Genomic DNA, 8,326 nt, shown 5'->3' with positions numbered 1-8,326 from the left:
ATCTACACAGAGCTCTACATCACAGAGGGTGGAACAGGAGAGGTCAATAATGAACATGAGCTGAGACAGATTGAGACAACAACCAGGAAACAAACAAGACCAGAGACTGCAATCAAATGTAACGACATCTTCAAACCCTTACCTGGACAAGACAAACGTATCAGAACTGTGCTGACAAAGGGAGTCGCTGGCATTGGAAAGACAGTCTCTGTGCAGAAATTCATTCTTGACTGGGCTGAAGGAAAAGCAAATCAGGATATCCAATTTATATTTTCATTCCCTTTCCGGGAGCTGAATTTGATGAAATGGGACAAACACACTTTGATTGAACTTCTTAATCACTTCTCAATGGAAACCAAACAATCGAGAATCTCCAACTACGACAAGTACAAAGTTCTGTTCATCTTTGATGGTCTGGATGAGTGCCGACTGCCCCTAGACTTCCAGAATAACAAGATCTGTTGTGACGTCACAGAGTCAACCTCAGTGGATGTTCTGCTGACAAATCTCATCAAGGGAAATCTGCTTCCCTCTGCTCTCCTCTGGATAACTACCCGACCTGCAGCAGGCAATAAGATCCCTTCAGGGTGTGTTGACCAGGTGACAGAGGTACGAGGGTTCCTTGACCCACAGAAGGAGGAGTACTTCAGGAAGAGATTCAGTGATGAGGACCTGGCCAGCAGAATCATCTCACACATAAAGACATCAAGGAGCCTCCACATCATGTGCCACATTCCAGTCTTCTGTTGGATTTCTGCAACAGTCCTTGAACACATGCTGCAACATAAGAGAGAAGAGATGCCCAAGACTCTGACTGAGATGTACACACACCTTGTGGTGTTTCATACCAAACAGAAGAATGAAAAGTATCTTGGGAAAGAAGAGACAGGTCCACACTGGAATAAAGAGAGCATTTTGTCACTGGGAAAACTGGCCTTCCAACAGCTTATGAATGGCAATCTGATTTTCTATGAAGAAGACCTGAAAGAGGCTGGCATTGATGTCAATGAAGCCTCAGTGTACTCAGGATTGTGCACACAGATCTTTAAAGAGGAATGTGGTCTGTACCAGGACAAGGTGTACTGCTTTGTTCATCTGAGCATTCAGGAGTTTCTGGCTGCTGTATATGTGTTCATCTCATTCATCAACAACAATGAGAATCTAATGGACAAACTGCAAACAAAAGATGAGCCTGAAGTTACTTTCTACAAGAGTGCTGTGGATAAAGCATTACAAAGTGAGACGGGAAACCTGGACCTTTTCCTCTGCTTCCTTCTGGGCCTCTCACTGGAGTCCAATCAGAAGCACTTACGAGGTCTACTGACAAAGACAAGAGGTAGCTCACAGAGCCATGAAGAAACAGTCAAGTACATCAAGAAGAAGATCAGGGAGAATCCCTCTCCAGAGAGGAGCATCAATCTGTTCCACTGTCTGAATGAACTGAATGACCATTCTCTAGTGGAGGAGATCCAAAGCTACCTGAGATCAGGAAGTCTCTCAGAAGCCAACCTGTCATCTGCACAGTGGTCAGCTCTGGTCTTTGTGTTACTGACTTCAGAAAAGGAGCTGGATGTGTTTGACCTGAAGAAATACTCCAGATCAGAGGAAGGTCTTCTGAGGCTGCTGCCAGTGGTCAAAGCCTCCAGAGCTGCTCAGTGAGTACTGTCCTGTCTTTGGCTATGCCGGATTATGTTATATGACATTTTATTCTATAAAATAATTTCTCTGTAATTAATATTACCTGATAAACTATCATGTAAATGTAATTAACTAGAAAGTCGCGGCACCACGAAAGAATGTTTATAGAGTTGTTATCTTCCAAATAAACTCTTAAAGACCTAGTAATCTTTTATATCATTAGCAGTCAATCATCAATCGCCACCATTCTCATCTGAACATCGTAGATTTCTTGGTTTTCTTCACGAACCCTGGCTAACAAGTTGAATCAGCAATACAAAATGTTGTTTAACTATTTATTTGCTAAATACCTAAATAATCACACAGAATTACATAAACACAGGATGGATCATACATTGATTAACCTCACTAGGGTAGGGGGCACTATTTTCACCTCCGGATGGAAAGCTTGCCCTGCTACTCAGGCCCAGAAGCTAGGATATGCATAGAATTAGTAGATTTGCATAGAAAACACTCCAAAGTTTCTAAAACTGTTAAAATAATGTCTGTGAGAATAACTGAACTGAAATGGCAGGAGAAAATCTGAGGAAAATCCATCCAGGAAGTGCCATTATTTTGAAATTGCCCAGATGCCGTTCCCTATGGCTTCCACTAGTTGTGAACAGTCTTTAGACATTGTTTTAGACTTTTATTCTGAAAAATTAGGGAGAATGACCACTTTGAGTGAGTGGATAGTGGGATGTCCCCTGAGCTGTTTGCTGCATGCGACCGAGAGCACGCCTTTTTGTTTTTCTATTTATATTTACTACGCTATTGTCCGGTTGAAATATTATTGATTATTTAGGCTAAAAACAACCTGAGGACTGATTATAAACATCGTTTGACATGTTTCTACAAACTTTACCGGCACTATTTGGAATTTCGTCTGCCTGTTGTGACCGCAATTGAGCCATTGGATTACTGAACAAAACGTTGCAACAAAATTGAGTTTTTTGGATATAAAGAGGGACTTTATCGAACAAAACAAACATTTATTGTGTAACTGGGTGTTTTCTGAGTGCAACCATACAAATATCATCAAAGGTAAGTGATTAACCGCCTTGCTCAGTGGCAGAACAACAGATTTTTACCTTGTCAGCTCTGGGATTCGATCCAGCAACTCTCTAACCACTAGGCTACCTGCTGCCCCAAGGCCCCAAGGTGAGCCCCATTAATTACCCCTTAGCTACCATCTCCTCCCAAGTGGATGTGTCTTTGGGTGAACGCCTTATCAGTCATAGCAGTGCCACCTGTCCTTATAGGGATATCCTGGAATGTTTACTCAACTACTCCGAAGAAACTTTGAAGACACATTTCAGACCTGGGCTGTTTAGTAAGGATACTGCTGGAGCTTCTGTGGAAGCTATAGACCCCACGAATGGTGAAAACAAAGGACTGGAGGCTTGTGCAGAATCTCAAGAGTTACGTCCTATACACTCTGATATATATATATATATATATATGTTTTTTTTTTTCAATAATGTTTATTCTTAAATTCGGTTGATTTAAGGATCAAACTAACAAGGGCCAAGGATGAGTTTTGTCTGAGGTCTGCCCAAGACGATGACTTTAGTTTAAAAGTGTTGGGGGCTTCGCGTTTTATTAAAGAAGTGTCTGTATCTCCAGCACTTCGTCTGGGTCATTCACAGGCTTTGATGAAAGGAAATGCCCTTGACCTTCTCCAAAGAATTACCATGACAACATTCAGCATACCTGTGGGGAGTAGAATCTGCATTTCAATGCAGAGTACGTAGCTCTCTGTCAGGACGGACGTCAGGTCCCAACTAAGGCCTTCAAACCACAATTAAATAATAGCATATCTGTGTGAGAATTTTACAATCTATTCCTGGCTACAGGGAGGCATCTAAAAGATCTCTCTTTACCTATTGACAGAAACGATTTTGCAGAGGGTTACACATTGTATGCTTTCAATTTATCCCCTGATGATGACACCTCAGGAAATCTGTCTGTGGTGTCCCAAGGTAACCTCAGGTTGGAAAAGTGTTTCTGTACACCTTTAGCCTGTACAGTTAGTATGATTGTTTATGCTCTGATTCAATCTTGGAAGTGAATGCCCGAAGACAAGTCTTAGTGGATTATTATTAGGATATTAAGTATCAATGATCAAAACATGAATACCCATGAGCTAGAAGGTCTCACATTTCACATCTATTAAACCGTTTTTGAACCAAAAATGAATCAATAATCTACTACAGCATCAAACAAGTACAAGATAACTTTTCTATTACCTGTGGTCAACACTGTGTATTCTACCTGCGGTCAACACTGTGTATTCTACCTGTGGTCAACACTGTGTATTCTACCTGTGGTCAACACTGTGTATTCTACCTGCGGTCAACACTGTGTATTCTACCTGCGGTCAACACTGTGTATTCTACCTGTGGTCAACACTGTGTATTCTACCTGCGGTCAACACTGTGTATTCTACCTGCGGTCAACACTGTGTATTCTACCTGTGGTCAACACTGTGTATTCTACCTGTGGTCAACACTGTGTATTCTACCTGTGGTCAACACTGTGTATTCTACCTGTGGTCAACACTGTGTATTCTACCTGCGGTCAACACTGTGTATTCTGCCTGTGGTCAACACTGTGTATTCTGCCTGTGGTCAACACTGTGTATTCTACCTGTGGTCAACACTGTGTATTCTACCTGTGGTCAATACCGTGTATTCTACCTGTGGTCAATACCGTGTATTCTACCTGTGGTCAACACTGTGTATTCTACCTGAGGTCAACACTGTGTATTCTACCTGCGGTCAACACTGTGTATTCTACCTGCGGTCAACACTGTGTATTCTACCTGTGGTCAACACTGTGTATTCTACCTGTGGTCAACACTGTGTATTCTACCTGTGGTCAACACTGTGTATTCTACCTGTGGTCAACACTGTGTATTCTACCTGTGGTCAACACTGTGTATTCTACCTGCGGTCAACACTGTGTATTCTGCCTGTGGTCAACACTGTGTATTCTGCCTGTGGTCAACACTGTGTATTCTACCTGTGGTCAACACTGTGTATTCTACCTGTGGTCAATACCGTGTATTCTACCTGTGGTCAACACTGTGTATTCTACCTGTGGTCAACACTGTGTATTCTACCTGAGGTCAACACTGTGTATTCTGCCTGTGGTCAACACTGTGTATTCTACCTGTGGTCAACACTGTGTATTCTACCTGTGGTCAATACCGTGTATTCTACCTGTGGTCAATACCGTGTATTCTACCTGTGGTCAACACTGTGTATTCTACCTGTGGTCAACACTGTGTATTCTACCTGCGGTCAACACTGTGTATTCTGCCTGTGGTCAACACTGTGTATTCTACCTGTGGTCAACACTGTGTATTCTACCTGTGGTCAATACCGTGTATTCTACCTGTGGTCAACACTGTGTATTCTACCTGTGGTCAACACTGTGTATTCTACCTGTGGTCAACTGTGTATTCTACCTGTGGTCAACTGTGTATTCTACCTGTGGTCAACACTGTGTATTCTACCTGTGGTCAACTGTGTATTCTGCCTGTGGTCAACTGTGTATTCTGCCTGTGGTCAACACTGTGTATTCTACCTGTGGTCAACACTGTGTATTCTACCTGAGGTCAACACTGTGTATTCTACCTGCGGTCAACACTGTGTATTCTACCTGTGGTCAACACTGTGTATTCTACCTGTGGTCAACACTGTGTATTCTACCTGCGGTCAACACTGTGTATTCTACCTGCGGTTAACACTGTGTATTCTACCTGTGGTCAACACTGTGTATTCTACCTGTGGTCAACACTGTGTATTCTACCTGTGGTCAACACTGTGTATTCTACCTGTGGTCAACTGTGTATTCTACCTGTGGTCAACACTGTGTATTCTGCCTATGGTCAACTGTGTATTCTGCCTGTGGTCAACACTGTGTGTTCTACCTGTGGTCAACACTGTATATTCTACCTGTGGTCAACACTGTGTATTCTACCTGTGGTCAACACTGTATATTCTACCTGTGGTCAACACTGTGTATTCTACCTGTGGTCAACACTGTATATTCTACCTGTGGTCAACACTGTGTATTCTACCTGTGGTTAACACTGTGTATTCAACCTGTGGTCAACACTGTGTATTCTACCTGTGGTCAACACTGTATATTCTACCTGTGGTCAACACTGTGTATTCTACCTGTGGTCAACACTGTGTATTCTACCTGTGGTCAACACTGTGTATTCTACCTGTGGTCAACACTGTGTATTCTACCTGTGGTCAACACTGTGTATTCTACCTGCGGTCAACACTGTGTATTCTACATGTGGTCAACACTGTGTATTCTACCTGTGGTCAATACCGTGTATTCTACCTGTGGTCAATACCGTGTATTCTACCTGAGATCAACACGGTGTATTCTACCTGCGGTCAACACTGTGTATTCTACCTGTGGTCAACACTGTGTATTCTACCTGTGGTCAACACTGTGTATTCTACATGTGGTCAACACTGTGTATTCTACCTTTTAACGTATGGACCGCCGTCCTCACGTTCTCGGGAACACAAAGATATTAGCCCTTTTAACGCAGAGGCTGCAGGCCTCACGTCCTTGGAACAGAAAGTTACATTTTCGTAAAGGGGCTTATATAGTGGTGGGAGAGAGGGGCGTGTTTCATAGTTTACAACCAATGTCTGTTCACATGGGCGGGGCCACTGAGTTGAGCATTGTTTACTCATGAAAACCAATTCTCTCATTTAGAAGCTAAAATTACATTTAATCTTTTCACAAATAGTTTCATATTTAAACATTTAAATTGCACAACAATTCCACGGGAATCTGATAACTATAATGTGTAGACTTTCCAAGATACCGTTTATGTCGCCCTATCATCAGTTATAATGTCTCAGATGACAACCGATCTGACATCATATTCATTAAGTACCAAAGCATATTTTCAACTGGTAGGATTACCGAAATTTGGTTCCGTTCCCCCACCTTTTGATGTTCCCATCTATGTTAACAAAGGCTTTACAAGAGTCAGCTCTATAGAGTAGAGAGAGAGCAATGGGGGGGAGGTATTTATAGGGGTCATAAACCAACAAGCCAACGTCATGACAGTACATAAAATGACATTTAAGAACAAATCATCAGGAAGAAATATTAAGTTTGAGAAAAATAGGTATATAATATTATATTGAATATTATATCAATGTATTGATTTTCACATTAGTATAACATTATGACTATACTATTCTAGGAGACGGAAGATGAATCTATATGTTGTTTGACCAAGGCATCTGCCATTGTCCTTCTACACTACTGGTGTTAAATTAACAGTGTGTTTGTGAAGTCATGATGATGTCTTTGTCAGGCTGTCAGGCTGTGGAGTCACAGAGGAAGGCTGTGCTTCTCTGGTCTCAGCTCTGGAGTCAAACCCCTCACACCTGAGAGAGCTGGACCTGAGTAACAATGACCTGAAGGATTCAGGAGTGAATCTGCTCTCTGCTGGACTGGGGAATCCCCACTGTAAACTGGAGACTCTGAGGTCAGTATTCCTGTAGTTGGTCAACAAGTGATAACTGTTCACCAGATCCACATGTGTTTACCAGGCACACATAGTCCACAACATATGTGTTTGGACAGTGAGGTTTACAGTTATACAGTTGGTGCTATGCTCCAGCATTTTGGATTTGAGGTAGAATGTTTCATATTAATACAGAATGTCACCTTTAATTTGAGGTTAATGGTGAGAGATGGTAACTATCTCACTCATTATTATTATTAATGATTAATGATTAATTAATGATGATTAATTCATGATTTTCTCAATCATTACAGTCACAGGCTTGATGTAGTCATGGTGTTCAAATACTATACTTTTGACTTCTTTAGTACACTTTAAGATAATTGTTCAGATGACTTCTTCAAATAGGGAGACTAGATACATAAAGTGCTTTTATTTTTCTAAACGGTGAAACAGATATGTATGAAAATACCCTCAAATTAAAGGTGACATTATATACTGTCACCTCATGAAAGATTTGATCTGAAATCCAAAATGCTGGAGTATAGAGCCACATTTAAAATGTTAGCTTCACTGTCAAAATAGATATGGTCTGGACTGTAAACTCAATACAATCTAAATCTGATACCTCACTGTCTGTCTTTTGACTGGTACTGCTTTTTAAACTGGTCTGGTCAGTCTACTTCAATATTTGTAATATAAGTTTTCTCTCTACTAGTAATATTATGCTAGTTTATAATAATGATAAAATCATTAATTTATGAATAGATATGGCAGGTTTCAGGACACAGATTTATCTGAATACATTGAAAAAAATACACTGACACTATTTTCACCACCAGAGACTAGCATTATGGTTTTAATATGATTTGACTCTTTGTCAGGCTGTCAGGCTGTGGAGTCACAGAGGAAGGCTGTGCTTCTCTGGTCTCAGCTCTTAAGTCAATCCCCTCACACCTGAGAGAGCTGGACCTGAGTAACAATGACCTGAAGGATTCAGGAGTGGAGCTGCTCTCTGCTGGACTGGGGAATCCCCACTGTAAACTGGAGACTCTGAGGTCAGTATTCCTGTAGTTGGTCAACAAGTGATAACTGTTCACCAGATACACATGTGACGACTTCTGCCAAAGTTGG

This window comes from Salvelinus namaycush, unplaced genomic scaffold (assembly GCF_016432855.1).
Source record: "Salvelinus namaycush isolate Seneca unplaced genomic scaffold, SaNama_1.0 Scaffold416, whole genome shotgun sequence".
NCBI lineage: Eukaryota > Metazoa > Chordata > Actinopteri > Salmoniformes > Salmonidae > Salvelinus > Salvelinus namaycush.
This window is presented reverse-complemented; position numbering follows the sequence as displayed.